At 44.2% G+C, this 16,721-nt stretch overlaps 1 protein-coding gene and 1 long non-coding RNA gene across 2 annotated transcripts in view; both read left to right on the plus strand.

Moving 5' to 3' along the window:
* The window catches only part of CDK12 (cyclin dependent kinase 12), a 68,315-nt gene extending 60,778 nt beyond the window's left edge, over window positions 1–7,537 (plus strand). The window contains exons 16-17 of the transcript XR_011975188.1: window positions 6,450–6,500; window positions 7,303–7,537. The gene's annotated coding sequence lies outside the window, so the exon portion shown is untranslated. The remainder of the gene's footprint in view (window positions 1–6,449; window positions 6,501–7,302) is intronic.
* Window positions 7,538–10,799: 3,262 nt separating this feature from the next.
* On the plus strand, window positions 10,800–16,372 carry LOC140528444 (uncharacterized). Its single transcript, XR_011975189.1, has 4 exons — window positions 10,800–11,239; window positions 12,407–12,661; window positions 14,322–14,423; window positions 14,813–16,372. It is a non-coding gene; the product is annotated as an uncharacterized lncRNA (long non-coding RNA).
* The last annotated feature ends 349 nt before the right edge of the window (window positions 16,373–16,721 follow it).

Below are 16,721 nucleotides of genomic sequence, written 5' to 3' on the forward strand. Positions count from 1 at the left end.
CTTAGCAATGCACTGTCATCAGCAGGCTTGGCTAGCCAAGTTCAGGGAGGCTGACCACCAGGTAATGAGCTTTTTTTTGGCCACAGCCACTTATTAAACCTTCTACAAAAGGTGTGGAAGTATTGCCCTATGTATTGTTAGAGTGAGCATGTGCACGGAAGATGTGTTGAAGAAGGGGTAGGGGAGAGGGGGAGAACTGCAGCGCCCCCTGCTTCCCTTCCTCACACAAACCCTCAGCCAACAAGCATTTTTTACGTTTCAGCTGTGTGTTCCCTCCAGGACCTTAGTACATTCTATCGGTTTAAACAACAGTGACACATATAAGTAAATGCAAATTATATTTTGTTGTTGTTCAGTGTTTCTGCCTTGTCCGACTCTCTGTGACCCTGATTAGGGTTTTCTTGGCAAAGCTACTGGAGTGGATCACCATTTCCTCCTCCAGCTCATTTGACAGATGAGGAAACGGAGGCAAACAGGGTTAAGCTAGTAAATGTCGGAGACCAGATTTGAACTAGGAAGATGTCTTTCTGATTCCAGGCCAGACATTCTATCCACTGAGCCACTTACTTGCCCACAAAATATATACAAAAGTAATTTTGGGAAAGAAAAGTACAGCAACTGAAGGGATCGTGAGAGTCCTCGTGCAGGATATAAAAGTTTAGTAGAACTTTGATGGAGGCTAGGGGATTCCTTATCCGTAAAATGAGAGAATTGGAATAGATGACCTTTGCAGTCCCTTCCAGATCTAAATCTACAGTCCTGTGACTCTAAGAGGTAGAAGTGAGGAGGGAATGTACGGGACAGCCTGGGCAAAAGCATGAGGGTAGGAAATGGGAATTTTGTATCCGAGGGACAACAAGTAAGCCCATTTCATTGGAAGATAGCATCCTTGAAGAAGAGTAATATATGTCTAAAAGGGTAAGCTCAGATAGTAAAGGGCCGTGAATGCCAAATAGAGGAATTTTTATTTGATCCTAGAAACAATCGGGAGATCTGTGCTTAAAGATTATTACTTTGGTAGTTGGAGAGGTAAGAGACTGGAGGCTGGGGAGACTATTGTAATGGTCTAGACAAGAGATGATAAAGGCCTGAACTAAATCTGGAGCCAAGTGAATAGAAAGATAGGGACAGATGGGAAAGGTGTTGTGACTGGTTGGATTTAGGGGTAAGTTGACATAGATTTAGGACTGGAAGAGCCCTTAGAGGCCCTCTAGTCCAACTCGTCATTTTACAGATGAGGAACCAAGGCCAAGGGAAGTTAGATGATATGTTGAGGGCCATACAACTAGTATTTGAGGTGGGATTTGAACGGAGGTCTTTCTGACTCCCAGGTCCACTTCTCTATTTCCTATGTAGTGCTGCCTTTTAAAGAGGAGTAAATAGTCAAGGATGATTCAAATTGTGAACGTGTATGTCTAGAAGAATAGTGGTGCCTTTGAAAGAAATTGGGACGATAAGAAGGCTGAGTTTGGAGGAGAAAGATAGGAGTTCCATTTTGGACATATTGCCTTTCAGATGTCATTGGGACATCAAATTGGAAATGTCTAAAAAGCATCATGAGTTAGGAAAGTGGAGATGGGGAGAGAGAGAAAGGGATGCTAGTACAACTTTTATGGAGTGTTGAAGATATTGGCATTTCCCTCATCTGCCAATTTCCAGATGTCATTTCATCTCTCTTATTCTCACCAATATTTAAACCAGGGCTTCTTAACCTGAGATTCATGGATAGATTTTAAGGGGTATGAGTTTGGATGGAAAAATTATTACATACTTATTTTCACTAACCTCTAACTAAAATTCTGCATTTCCTTCCATTATGAATTTGAAGAAGAAAAAACCATTATTCTGAGAAGGAACCATAGCTTTCACTAGACTGCCAAAGGGAGTGGGGGCGCCCTACCATACAAAAGAAAGGTTAAGGACCCTGAATCTAGCTCCAAGAAGAATCATGTTACAGAAGAATAATATAGCAAAATAGAAAGAATACTAGACTTGGAGAAATCTAAGTTCAAATTCTGTCTTTGATACTGACCAGTTATGGGACCAAAGGTAAGTCATTTCCTGTCCATCCTATCAAGCAATTAAGGTTATATCAGTTAAGAAGCAGTATGTCAGTGTTTCTCTCATGCCTCTACCCTCCCACCCCTGACCTTAAGTCCAAATTCAAAGTTAGTTAAGCTTTACCCTAAATCAGTATTTTTGCTCCACCCCCTCGCTCCCCCCAAAACCCTCACCTTGACCCCTCTGTTAATGTCCTCTGTGTCATTAATAGGCACTGTCAAGGAAGCTTTTTGCAAAGTATAGAATGTTACCTATCCTTTGCCTCCTTTACCAGCAGGGAAGAAGGGGACTTGCCCACTAGGTTCTGGCAACAGTCTGCTAGGGCACTTTAATCTGAGGGAGGCATTTCCTGACATCATCCCACCTCTCCACATGTGATAAGCATTCTCCATTCTTTGCTTCATCAGGCCATGGTGGTGCCAGAGTAATAAGGTAGGCAGGTAGCAGAATGGTGAGACAGAGGTTACTTGGAAAGAAGTTCTATCTATGTGCTTCTGTCCTATTCCCCAAAACCCTCTCCAGGGTTGTCTCTTTGCCCAACATCCCATTTCGTCTCCCAAGTGCCCTTTCTACTCCAGGGCCCTGGCTCTTCCACCAGCATCCATCTTAGTGCCTAGCGGCAGGATTCTGCCTGCTAAATCCTTCTTACCCTTGATTATCTAGAATCTGCCTTCCACGAATGCCCATCAGAGACCAAGACTGACAGGCCCCATCCTCCCCTCTACCTCTACCCTCTAAGGGGGGGGTAGGGGAAATGCCTTCTCACCCACTTCCAGCCTGTTGACAGTGGCTAGCAGAAAAAATCTTGCCAGGAGTTGTGGGCTGAGGGGAATGCTGTCATCTGGGGAAACTAAGATGGGATTGGAGGAATGAAAGCTACTCCCTCCAGTAGAACTTAGAGAGCTGTGTAGCCTGAGGCCCCCATCAGAGGCTGGCCATTCAATGTAGGGCAAAGCATTAATATTTAGTGTTGGTTGGGGAATTTATTTTGTGGTGGTTGTTTACAGAGCTGATTCCTGCTCTGGAATGAAGGGGGAGAGCACTTAGTGGGAAGGACATGTTAGGACTAAGGGAAAGGGCAGATTTTTACAAGCCCAGCCCCCTCCTCTTCACTCTCCTGTTTTCTTTTCATACTCAGTCCTCTTACACAGGCATTTGAAATTATTCAAAAGGCTCCCTAAACACCCATATCACTTCAATTTGAATTCCTCACAGTCCCCACAAACCTTATCCTTTCCCAACCCTGAATGGGTAGGCAGAGGTTGCCACCCATGTATGAGGACTGTCACCATCTGGGACAGAGAAGAATCTTTGAGAAGAATCTTTGCACATGGGGCCTAGCCTTGGGGGTAAGCAAGAGAACAAGGTAGGGATTAAACTCAGAGGTCTAAGCATTCTACTGGAATACTGTCTGTCTTAGAGAAGAGAATCACAAAATTTCAGAATTTTTAAGAACTTCATTGACAATCTAGTCCAACTCATGCCTGAAAATTTGTCACAACAGTATATAAAAATGTTGACTCAGTGTTTACTTAAAGACCTCTAATAAGTGAGACCCTCTATGTCTTTGATGCAGCCAGTTCTCTTTTTCAAAAACTGTAATTGTCAGGAAATTATTTCCTAACTAAGTTTGAATGTACTTCTTTATTATTTCCATGAGTAGCATCTATTTCTTAACTCTGGGCCAGAGTTAAGAATTTTAATCTCTTTTTCATGTGAAAGCCCTACAAATACTAGAAGACAACTGTCATATTCCAAGTCTTCTTTTCTCCAAGCTAAATAAATATTGCCCAGTTTTTTCTATCTTTATAAGACATATATGAGCTTGAGGTCCATCACCATCCCAGGGACTTTCCTTTGGACATTCCCTACCTTATCCATGTCCTTCCTGAACTGTGGTGTCCAGAACTAGACACAATAGTCTTGACATGTGGTCTGACCAAAGCGGAGTGCTGTGGTACAGTGAATGACTAGTGTGGTGCAAATCTCCTTATTCCTGGAAGCTATACCTCTCTTAATGAAGCCCAAAGTCAAGTTAGCTAATTTTTCCCTGTCATTGTAATGTCAACTCATATTGAGCTTAGAGTCCCACCAAAAATCCTAGATCTTTTTTCTTAATTTTTTAAGCAGAGACTTTTTTTCAGTTCCATATTCTCTCCTTACCCCAGTGAAAAGGCAAGAAAAACAAAACCTATTACAGATATGTATAGACATGCAAAATGAGTTTCTACACTAGCCTGTTTCTGTCCCCTCCTACCCCCAAAAAAAGAATCAAGAAAGAAAAAAAATGCTTCCATCTGTACCCTGTGTCCATTGGTTCTCTTTCTGGAGGTGAATAGAATATCTCTTCATGAGTCCTTTGGGGTTGTGGTTCATTGTGTCCATCAGAGTTACTAAGTTTCAGAGTTGATTATCTTTATGATATTGCTATTACTGTGTAGAATCCTGGTTCTACTTACTTCACTTTTCATCAGTTTATACAAGTCTTTCCAGGTTTTTCTGAAACTATTCCCTTCATCATTTGTTATAGCACAATAGTATTCCATTACATTCATATACCACAACTTGTTCAGCCATTTCCCAATTGATGGGCATCCCCTCAGTTTCCAATTCTTTACCACCACAAAAAGAACTGCCATAAATATTTTTGTACATAGGGGTCCTTTTATTTTTTTTTAATCTCCTTGGGGTATAGCCCTAGTAGAAGTATTGCTGGGTCAAATATGCACAGTTCAATAGCCTTTTGGGCATAGTTCCAGATTGCTTTCCAGAATGTTTGGACTACTCAGACCTTTTTTCCCCCCAAACAATTGTTGTCTAACTATGCCTCTCCCATCTTTTTTATACAAAGATAGAAAGGATCTTAAATATCATTCATAGTAAGTCCAAGGCCCTTGTTTTACAAATAGGGAAACTGATGGCTGGAGAAGAGAAGCAGATTCCTCAGGACCAGACTGGATGACAACTGGATGGCTCAGAATTAGCTAAGGAAATTACTGTCCCGTTGGTTATGATGAATCCCAGCCATTCCCAGATCCTAGTGAATTTTTGAAGATTCCCTTTTCCCAGCTCTCCATCCCAGCTGGCTCCTAAAGTTAAGGAAAAGGAAGGAAAGCAGGTAGTGGGGAGGTCTGAGAAAAGAAGGGTAGAGATGACAAAACCACATTGCTCACCAGCACCCAGGGAGAAAGACTGAGGCAGAGGGAGAAAGAGTCACCAGAAAGAACCAGACGGAGATGCCTGCTCCTGGAGCAGCCTCCACCCTCTCATCCCTCTTCCTCTCTCATGCCAACAAAGCTGTGTGCCCCCCTGTGCCAGCTTTTCTGGCTATCCCTCTCAACAGCACAAGCAAGCCGGGCTTTGCTTTGCTCCAACACGGAGTACATGCTGGGGTGTCTTTCTCATTCTCACAGTCTCTTGCTTGTTCATTCTCCTTCATTGGTTCTGCACTGCGGATTCCTGGGAACAGGGGAAATGAACTGGGGTCAGATTTTTCAGGGGCTGGGGTTCTCTGGTTATGCATCTGCCGGTCCACTGGGGTAAGATGAGGGTGCCAGCAGTTCCATGGAATTTAAGGTTTTGGTGACTCAGAAGCAGAAGCAGCACATGAACACAACCAGAAGATGAGGTCTGATCTAGCACCTAGCTCCTTGTTGGGGAAGGTGGCTATGAAATGGGATAATAAGATGTCGTAAAGAAAAATCCCTGCATGAAGTGAGAGGACAGTATACAGGAGAAGCACTGAATTTGCCTTACCAGGTATCCTCCAACCCTATGGTCTCATGACCCCAGTATGCCTTACAAGAGTCTCAGCTGCGCCCCTCTGTGTACCGGTCCTGAACTGTGGCTGCTGGGTGGAAGGGTGAGGTGGCTTCCTAAAGAGAAGACAGCATTTAAAGGGTTTACCAGCAGAGTTTGCTAGTCAGTTCCCTGGAAATAAACACCAAAGGAGGCAGAATTGGGGCTGAAAAGGTAGTTCTCATTTTGATATGTACCCAGGTAGTTGAGAATATATATGACAGGAAGGGTTGACATAGAGACATAAACGGCCCTCCAAAGCAGGGAGAAGAGAGAAAGGGGAGAAAAAAGAGTGGGAAGGATGGGTGGCTATTTATCTGTGCCCAAATTAGAGGGGTTGAGATGTCCAGGGTAAAGATGGAAGAAAAAGTGGTTGTCAGAGTCAGCAGAGTTAGAGGAACAGGAAGAAATGAATGAGACTGCGTTCTCAAGAAGCGCATAGCCTCTTCCTGTACCACTTCCCACCTCACTCCTTGGGGTCGGACCTGCGACTGTCAGCTAGTCTGCTGTCATTTATAAAGTGCCTACTATGTGCTAGTGCCTAGCACTGTGCCAAATACTGCATTCTTTCTTTCTCTTTTTCTCTTCAGAAACACGACCCCCATTGGTGATGACAGCTAGCATTTACATAGCCCTTTAAGGTTTGCAAAGTCCATTACTTGTTATCTCGTCTGATCCTTACAACACTATGAGGTAGTTTCTGTTATTATCTTCATTTTACAAATGAGACTGAGAGAGGTTAAATTTACCCAGGGCCATACAGCTAGTAAATATCTAAAGCAGAATTAGAACTCAGGTCTTCATGACCCCAGGTTCAATGCTCTTATCTATGCCACTTAGCTTCTTTATTACAGGATGAGGGGGCACCAGTACTGAGAGCAGAAAAAGTAGCTAAGAAATTAGGGCCTTCTTGCTCGTTTGTTTCAGTCATGTATGACTCTTTGTGACCCCATTTGGGGTTTTCTTGGCAAAGCTACTGGAGTGGTTTGCCATTTCCTTCTCCAGATCATTTTACAGATGAGGAAACTGAGGCAAACAGGGTTAAATGACTTGTCCAGGGTCACATAATAAGGCCAGATTTGAACCCAGCTCTTCCCTGACACCAGTCTTGGTGCTGTATCTGCTGCACCGCTGTCCAACAGCCTATAGGGCCTTGACTACTTGCCTACCCAGAGAAAAGACAGATTTGAGTGTCCATCCCCGGGGTACCCATCCATGATGAAGCATGGTCCTCCTCTTTTAATGTAGGGAAATACAGCCTAATGATTCTTTATCCCACAGATTTGTAGTAGTTAGGAATCTTATCTTGGTCCATGAGAATCTCTGCTCCTTGTGAAATGGGAAGAGGGGAGGGCTGTGGGAAGGGAGGAGCATGAGCCTGAGGTTCTCCATCAGGTGATGACCCTACTTCATTTGTCTCTTCCTGTTCCTTTCTGTCAGTAGCTCTGCTCTCCAGCTGAGGCATGGGGCACTTCTGCTTGTGAATATTCCTAGAAATCCAGAGGTGGCTTCAGGGTGGAGAGAAGAACAGACCAGCCACTCCGTATCTGTGCCCACAAACAGGGCTGGTCCTCATCCACCTCCTCACCATCTCCTCTCATCCTGGCAGCAGATAGGCCTGGCTTGGCAGGATCATGAACCTCGGGTGATTCCAGAATAAAGTTCAGTCCCAAACCAACACCAGACTTGATGTTACATATCAAGATAGTGCTGCTGAGAATCAAGGTGGGATCAGGACAGGAGTAAAGAGGCTTAGCCTCAGGAAAGCACTGAAGGCATACTCCTGGATGTCCTATTCACTGCTGTCTTCCTCCTCACCCCCTAATTCTCTTGACTCTTCTACCCCCACTCCTACCCAGTGCCCAGATTCTCTGACCTGTCTGTCATCCTTCTCCCATCCTGGGTACTTCACACACACACGCATGCACGCACGCATGTACTCACGCGCGCGCACACACACATACATACATATATACCCCTAATCTGGGACACAGATAAGTTGTCATCTGTCCCTCATCTCTCCTGTTTCTTTTTCCCTCAAACACATGCCCCTAAGATCTCTACACAGAACTCCCAGCTTCTCCTCCCATCTCAAGGAACTCCAGCCCAAGGGGTCTATCTGTTCTCATTCCCCATAAGATGCCTAAGACATTGAATGGTCTAGCTGCTGTCATGCCTTGAACTGGGACTCCAAAGAGAGAACTGGGCAGAGGGCAGTCCTCTAGGATAGAGGTAGGAGGGCTAGTGTCACTGCTGGGTTGAGCACCGAGTGTCTGAGTGTATGCCCGTTCGTTGGGGCACGCTGGTTTATTAGTGTTATTTCAGCATTGTGATGCAGAGAGAGTAAGTGTAACAGCTGCTCCTAGCTCGCAGTGTTTATTGTTACCTAGAGACAACCTCCTGGCTTTTTCCCAGTTCCCCCCCACACCCCAAACAAGACCCCCCCCCCCCAAGTCCTGCTCTCCCCACACTCTGATTGGAAATTTATAGCTTGCCCATACCATATCTTTAACCCTCTCTTGCCTGTAGATGGCTAAGGTGAGCAGTAGGAGCACTTGAGCCTGGTGGAATAGGATGGGATACAATAAGGATACCCTCTTAATCCCTCGTTCATGCTGTTTCCAGCATTTGGTACCCAAGTGATCTCCTTTCTCTTAGGCTTTCACAATGGTTGGACAGGAGTTTTTTCAGTAACATCCTTAGCTCCTTTGGAAGCTAGATGGGCAGAGGTTATTCACCTCCCTGGAAATATCTAATGACCTGAATTTGGTTGACTGGGTTTGACACTGGGCCCAAGAGGGGAGCCTGAGAAGGGTACAGCTAGAACTGGAGGGATGAGTAACTGATACACCCAACCAGAAGCATCTAAAGGATAGAAGAGGCTAGGATTTAAATTTGGTGAAACCTCACACAAAAATGGTTATAGAGACATCATTTTAACCCAAACCCAAGGGTCCTGTGGCCAAGTGGAGGGGTTAGGCTCATGGAGTGCCAACTAGACATGCAGAGCTAAATGGATAATGCCTGCTGCCAAGCATGGCAGACAATATTGATTCTTTCTGCCCTTATGCTTCTTCCAAGTCCAATGTCAGGACTGGGGATGACCAAATAGAAACAGTGAAGAGTTCATCTAAGGCCATTACTCAACTGTGTTTTTTCGGGCAGGGGAAAGGGTGTGTTCCCTCCTGCATATCCATCTAGGCCCATCATCTCCTGGAGGCCTCTCATCTCTGATCTATTTCTGACAGATTCTGTGGCGGTTTCTTATTCTCTCTGCAAACACAAGGTCCCAGTCAGCTTCAGAGGTGGCCTCCCCAGAAGAGAGGAAGGAGAAGCCATTCCTCATAATACTGAGTTTTAAGATCTTGATAAAGATCATGACCTGCCTTCTGTCCCCTGCCTCCACTAAGAAGAGAGGAAATACAGTAAGATGACAGCAAGAGAGTTGGAGGTTGTGTGATAGCATTTATATAGCACTTTAAAGTTTGCAAAACATTTTTATAAATATTATCTCACTTTATCATCACAACAAACCTGGGAGGTAAGTGCCATTATTTTCCCCATTTGAAAGAGCAAGAAACTAAGGTGAACAGAGGTTAAGTGACTTGTCCAAGGTCACACAACTAACTCATATCTGAGGCTGAATTTGAACTCAGGTCTTCCTGGCTCTAGGTCCATTGTTTTATCTGCTGTGCCACCTAGCTGCCCTAATTTCCTTGAGCAGTTATGAATCATAGGAATGGGAGACTGACGGAGTTCTGTGGCTTCCTCTTCTCTGGATTCTTCTCTATCTGGGATAGGCTAGGTTTCTAGAGCCAACCCACACAGCTCCTCTACAATAGTGTAGTTTCCTTTGGTCACTTTCACAGCTCCCCAGAGGGTGGAGCAGCTCAGTGGATCTGTGATTTTAGTAGCTTAGCATCCCACCCAGCCACCCAAGGCTACATTCTCCCTACTAAGGGCAGTGCTTTGGGCACTGTATCCATACACACTCAAAAGACAATCTTATCCTTTCCCATACCTCTAGACAAGTCTGTCCTATAAAAAATGTAAAACAAGATAGAAGACACATGTTTCCTCAGTTGACTAGAGTAAAAGGGAGATGAATGTGTAAGCTCAAGTAAAATAAGAGAATAGCATGGGCTGAGGTAGAACACCTTTGGGCCCTCCATGCAAAGGCAGGCTTGTATGAGAGGCAAAAGACAACTGGGAACAACTAGAAATGTGGAGGGAGGTCTTTTTGCTCTTTTGCTTAGGAGGAAGAAGTCGCTGGATATTCAACTCACTGTGATCTGGAGGTAGGTCCTAAAGATAAGAGGGGCCCTTTGCTAAGGAGAAGGAAAGGAGATATGGTCCAGGGTTGAGGATTCTTGTTCATTTATGCATGACAAGTGAAGTAGCTTCCATTGCTGAATGTGGTCAATGGGATACCATCCAACACAACATTCAGCCCTACCATTAACTCTATGATCTCACCCCAATTCCCAGGACAAATGGAGCCATGGGCAAGTTACACAAGCATCAAGGAATTAGGAAAACCACCATGTCCATCCCCATGCCTCTGAGCATAGCTTGAGGCTGACAGGTGAAAACCAAGAATTGACACCAGTATGCCAGGGAATGGAGATGCCATTTTCTAGTTGCCTCCTCATCTCTAGCTGGCCAGATATTCCCACACCCCTATAGAGTTTGATCCTAAGTGGGATAGCTTCATTACTCTTTTTGACCATTCCTGTGTCTCCGCTACTAATTGGCTGATGTTTCATCAGTAAAAATACCTCTTACCTCCATTTTCTTGGTAAAGATACTAAAGTGGTTTGCCATTCCCTTCTCCAGTTCATTTTACAAATGAGGAAACTGAGTCAAACAGGGTTAGGTGATTTGCTCAGAGTTATACTACTAGTATCTGCGGCTGACTCTCAGGTCTGGTGCTGTATCCACTGGGCGGCCTATCTGCTTCTTTCCTGGAAGACAACCACTTTCATTTCAAAGGAGGCCAGATAATCCAATCTTACCAAATTACTTGAAGCCTGAGAAGCCAGGACTTAAGTGTCATTACGTCATTTCCCCACTAGCCCTTGACATCATCTTGGGACAATGTAGATGATATGGTCGTCATTCAATGGTACAGAGGGAATGATTGGTACAAATATGATTCTTCTTTAATGTGATACTCCCTAATTCCTGCCCTAGAATGTGGGAGAACTAGGGACTGAGATCTCCAGAGACCTTGGAGAGGACACTTTTCATAACCAGTGATTTCCAATCTGAATTTCTTTGAAAACACATTTCCTCCATAAAGAAAGACTCCTTCTCAGTGCACCTTGAGTTTTTCCAACAACCCCTTCCCTCCAAAGAGGCACTCTTGATCTTGAAGATGGTAAGAATAACTATACCATTCCCTTGGAAAAGACTTCAGACTCAGTAGTAGTGGCAAGGTCTCCTTAAGACAAGCCTCTCTCCCCTCTCCACTTTCACCCCATTCCTTGACATCTCCTCTTTCATGTCATTATCCCCCTTTTTCTATTCCCCCTTTATCTTCTCCTCCCTTTCTCCCTCTCTCTCAGCAAGTTTTTTATGTGATTACAGGCACTGCATGGTAATTAGTGCTAAACTCATTTGCACAACTACAGTTAATTGGCTACAACAATTAATTAATGTGTTGGAAATTTGGCACTGGAAAAAAAAAGTTTGTCATAAAAAAGCAAAAAAAAAAATTGTAGAATGAAATGCCCATAAAAATCTAGGGCAGGCTTCAAAGGCCCAGCTGGGCCTCAGACTTAGGGCTGGCCTTCTCCGCCACCTTCCCACGCTCAACTCCAACAGCACTTGGACTTTCCCATTTTTTCCTCCTTTCTTTCTTTTTCCTTTTTTTTTTTTTTTTAACAACTTAAGCAAACTCATTTCCCTGATAAAATATAGCATGACTAATGGCTAGAGCATGTAAAAATCATTGGGAAAATGTCCTTGGAAGACGAATGCATTTTCAGCAGAATAATTAACTTAATTAACAAATTCACATGCATATTCATCAGGCTATTAATGTCTTCTCGGCTCAGCTTGATGAACATTGCGGTAATAACCATCTCATTTACATACTGCATTCTACTGCGATCCAAAACAGAGACAACATACAGGCGTACACACATGCGCATGCACACACATACACACACACACAAGTACGGGCACACACAACATGTGTGAGTCAGTCTAGACTCCAGGGTGATTGGGAATGTGGGAGGGTGTACAGGCACCTGGCAGGGGATTGGGTGGAACCCTGAGAGAGTTTGGTCTATGGAGAATCATTGTTGAGGGAGTCTGGGGTTAGAGGGGGGGAGGGGGTATTCTCATGCATTTGTGCGTAAGAGATCAAGAGAGAACTTTAATCATCTCTCTCTCTCTTTCTCTCTCTCTCTCTCTCTCTCTCTCTCTCTCTCTCTCTCTCTCTCTCTCTCTCTCTCTCTCTCTCTCTCTTTCCCCTCCCTCGTTTTCTTCATTCCCTCCTTTTCTCCCTTCCTTTTTCTTCCCCCCCCCCATCTCTCTCTAGGGAAAAACTTGGTATCTGTGCCAACTTTCTTCCCCCTTCCCTCCCTCCTTCTCTCCTACTCTTCCCTCCCTCCCCACTGCTGCCAGCCGGCGTCAGCGCCGAATTGCCATCTCCCTCAGCTCTCTGTGGAGCAATCTTGAGGAGCAGTAAGGTGTGACGCTGGGCTCTGCCGGCTTCGCAGCACCGCCTGCGGAAAGAGCGCAGGATGGCGGAGGAAGATTAAGAGAAATCGCGTGCGGGGCTCTGCTGCCATTGGTGTGTGCAAACGCCGAGGAGGAAGGGAGAGGGAGAGAGCGAGAGAGAAAGGGAAAAAAACCACAGCAGCTGTCGGCCTAATTCTTCTAACACTCTGCTTGTGGTCATATTAGAAAAACAGATTATGCCCCTCGGTGCCACTCACTTATATTTGACATACGTTAATGTTCTATATCTTCATTCTCTGGTCTCCACAATGCTGGACTTCGGGTTCAGGGAACTGGGGCTGAATGGGCCAGAGGGGTAGAGAAGAAGCTGCCCAAAGCCCTCTCCTCCCCTCTGCCTCCTAAAACCCCTCCCTAGAAAGAAAAAGCAGCAGCTCTGTCTACATCTGATGCTACTATTTGGCTCTGCTCTCACTTTCCTCCCCACCCCACCTCCGTAGAGGTGCCTCTGCAAGGTACTCAGTTTGTCCCCTCCAACAAAACATCCTCTCTCCTCCCTAAAGGATAGGTCTCTTTCGGACCAGTCAAACCCAACTGAATTCTGGGGTACCCCCTTTTACCTTGGCTCCTCCCTTTCCTATTTAGAAACAGCGATAGGAGCGAAAGGTAATGTAAGAATGCACACCCCAAGGTTGGGTAGGAAAGACACCTAAGGACCCCACAGGGTAATCTAGGAGTATTTGAATAGCTGCGGAAACAAGGTTACTCCACTACTACCAATCTTGAAGGATAGTAGGGGTGGAGTCTATTAGGTCTTTTCTCCCTAGCCCCAAGCTGGAAAAAGGACTAGACTGGAGAGTGAACCGACTGGTTCTGTACTTGTACCTGGCCCCAGTGGGTGCCCCTGCCCCTTTCCTGTTTTTCTAATATTCATTTGATGGTGCCTTGTTCCACATTGTGTGCCTTGTCCTCTTCAGAGACCTGTTGCTTAGCAACCACCAGTGTCTTCTTTCTAATAACTCACAGGGACCATGAGATATATCTATCTCTTTATTCTCACTCCTCCCCCCCAACCTTTTTATTTTTAATAATCAAAGCCCCTGCTTCAGGTTCACCTGGCACTGTTTTCCCAGAAGGTATTGACAGGCATCAGCTTGTGTGCCCCAAAAGGGAGAAAGGTGAACATGTAAGCTGTAGCATGAAGGAATGAGTTGAAAACTAAGAAGGCACTTTCCAAAAGGCTAGGGTGGGAAACACTGAAGAAAGAGATAATAGAAAGATCTGGAATCTTCTTCTTAGGGTATTCTTCAAATGAACTACAGTTCATACAAGTCTTCACAAATTTCTCTGAGTCCTTCATATTTGTAATTGTCTCTTTTTGTCTGAACCCATGATTTTCATTGGTAAAGGGAATTCCCAAGGAGGAAGCATCCTCTACCAATGGAATGAGTAAGTTCACTATAATTGAGTAAGTTCAGGTACTCCTGGGGTTGCTCTTAAATAGCGAAAACAATCCCTCCTGATTCTGCAATGTACAAAAAAGCAGATTCTATCTCTGGTAGCTGGGGTACACACACAAATAGAGAATTCCTCAGTCAAGGTGGGAGAAGAATATTTGATCTCAGGGTTCAAATGAGAATGACTTGAGAAGCTCTCAGCTGGGAGAGCAGTTCTAGGAATCAATCAAGCATGTCCCTATTTTCTTTTCCTTCACTTCTCCCCTTCTACTCTGTCTCCATCTAATCTACCACCTGGTCTTTGATCTGTTGCTATAGAGACCACCTCTTTCCCCACTGCCCCCAGGAATCCTAAGAGAAGACAAAACATTGGAAATGAGGGAGCAAAGCTATGCTTGAAGAATCAAAAATGGTCATTGGGTAAGTACCTATGGGTGGAAAGATAAGATGATTAAATCTAGATTCTTAAATCTAGAAAGTACCTTAGAGGTCATTCAGTGCAACCACTTTATTTAAAAAGTGAAGAAATTCATGCCCAGAAAGGGGAACTGACTTGCTTAAAAATCTGAAGAGATCACACAGTTAATGACAAGTCTGGGACTAAAACCCAGGTTTTCTGACTGCATTATGTCCATTTTTTAATATTGATAGATGTCATCATTTCTTTTTATCCATGTTGCTTCCCAATCACAGTGGCTCCTCTACCACCAAAGAATTCTCCATTGTGACAACTGTAACATTGTAATATAATTAAACAAATCAAGACATTGTCCATGTTTAACAACGTGTACTTCATTCTGTACTTATAGGCTACTATCTTTCTGCAGAGAAGAGAAAAGAATGCTTCATTTTTCAGCCCTCTGAAGTGACAGTTGGGTCGTTGCAGTGATCAGAGTCTGGATATCTTTCAACATTGTTTTCTTTGACATCACTGTGGTCTCAGGGTAGATTGCTGCTCCTGGTTCATCAATTCATACATGTCTTCACAGATTTTTCTGAATTCTTCATATTTGTAATTGTCCTTTTTTTTGGTCAGAACCCATGATTCTCATTGGTAAAAGGAATTCTCAGGGAGGAAACTCCCTCTGCCAATGAGTGTGAGCAAGTCTTCTGCAGTTTCTTGTCTTAGAGAGTTGCCTAGGGCACTGAGAAGTTTTATAACTTGCCTAAGATCAAACATCCTCAGTGCCTTAAAATAACTGGGTTGCACTGACTGTGAGGCCAGTTGTCTAACCACTACACCACACTGCCACCACTCTACCACACTGCTACCATTCCACCACCCTGCTACCACTCCACACTGTTTGTTTCTTAAGGCACAATAATATTACATTACATTCATATACCACAATTTGTTTGGCAATTCCCTAGCAGGCACTCACTTTATTTCCAGTTATGTGCTATCACAAAAGGTGTGACTACAAATATATTTGCATATATGGGAACTTTTCCTCTCTCCTTGACCTCCTTGGGATATGTCCAGTAGTGATATCTTGGATCACAGGGTACGTACAGTTCAGTGACTTTTCTATTGCAGTTGAAAATTGTTTTCCAGAAAGGTCAAAAATGGTTGCTAGTTCCACCAGACAGTGCACTAGTGTCTCTGTCTTTCCACAACTCCTCTGCCACTTCCAGTGGTCTAAAGTGGGCTAAGATTTCTTCTGAACGCTCCATAGAAAGCTCCTGGAGCAGGGAATCTTATCCTTTTCTATATCACAGACCCTTTATCGTCTGGGAAAGCTCATGGACCCCTTCTCTTGATAATATTTTTTAATGCAACAAATAAAATATATGGAATTAAAAAGGAAACAAGTTATATTGAAATGAAGGTATAATTTTTTTTCCTATCCAAGTTCACATACCTTGAAATTTATTCTTGGACCCCTTAGGGCTCTTAACCTAGGTCTAAGTTAAGAACCCCTGGAGGAGGTGACTAAAAATGATGAATGAGGATAAAATTCTAGGAGAGATAAGGCCACATCAATCTAGCACTGACCTGAACTCAGGTATTCTTAGGATCAACCCTAGTTCCCTACCTGCCAAATGTATATTAGAATTGTTGGCAAATAGGGAGTGGGGATTTTTCCTCCTTCCATGTGGAGTGGGGTATATGGGGGCTGAGGAATACAGACAGAAACCAAAATCAATTATACTGTTGCCTGGTAAGAGTAGGATCCCAGTAAAGTCTTCTGTTGCTCTTTCCTTAGTGTTTGACTTTTGATTTTTTTTTAAAATTGTTTTTTCAATGAATAAAAATCTATTTTATCGCCCTCCCACTTCTCTCCCCCAATGGAAGAAAAAGAGAGAAAACCAAAACCCTTGTAACAAGCATGAATAGTCAAGCCAAATAAATTCCCTCACTGGCCATAGCCTCAAAAATATGTCTCATTCTGTACCCTCAGTGCATTGATTCTCTATGAGAGAGCATACGTCATCATTGGTCCTCTGGAAACCTGGTTGTTGGCCTTTCATTTCTAACTTGGCTAAGGTATATGTCCCTTCCCCCTTACCTAGGACAGAGGCAGACACCCCCATCCCCACCAAGTTCTTCTCCCTTGCCAGCAACATGACTGTCATGTTCACTTAGTCAGTAGAGCTGTGTATACCCCCCCATGCCCCTCCTCTGTCTGACCCCCTCCCCCAATCTGAGCCTTCTGTGGGAGACAGATGGGGTGTCTGTGATGGAACAAGCTCTGGGCTCCTTGCCGCCTGGGGCGG

Source organism: Notamacropus eugenii, chromosome 2 (assembly GCF_028372415.1).
Source record: "Notamacropus eugenii isolate mMacEug1 chromosome 2, mMacEug1.pri_v2, whole genome shotgun sequence".
In the NCBI taxonomy this organism is placed as follows: domain Eukaryota; kingdom Metazoa; phylum Chordata; class Mammalia; order Diprotodontia; family Macropodidae; genus Notamacropus; species Notamacropus eugenii.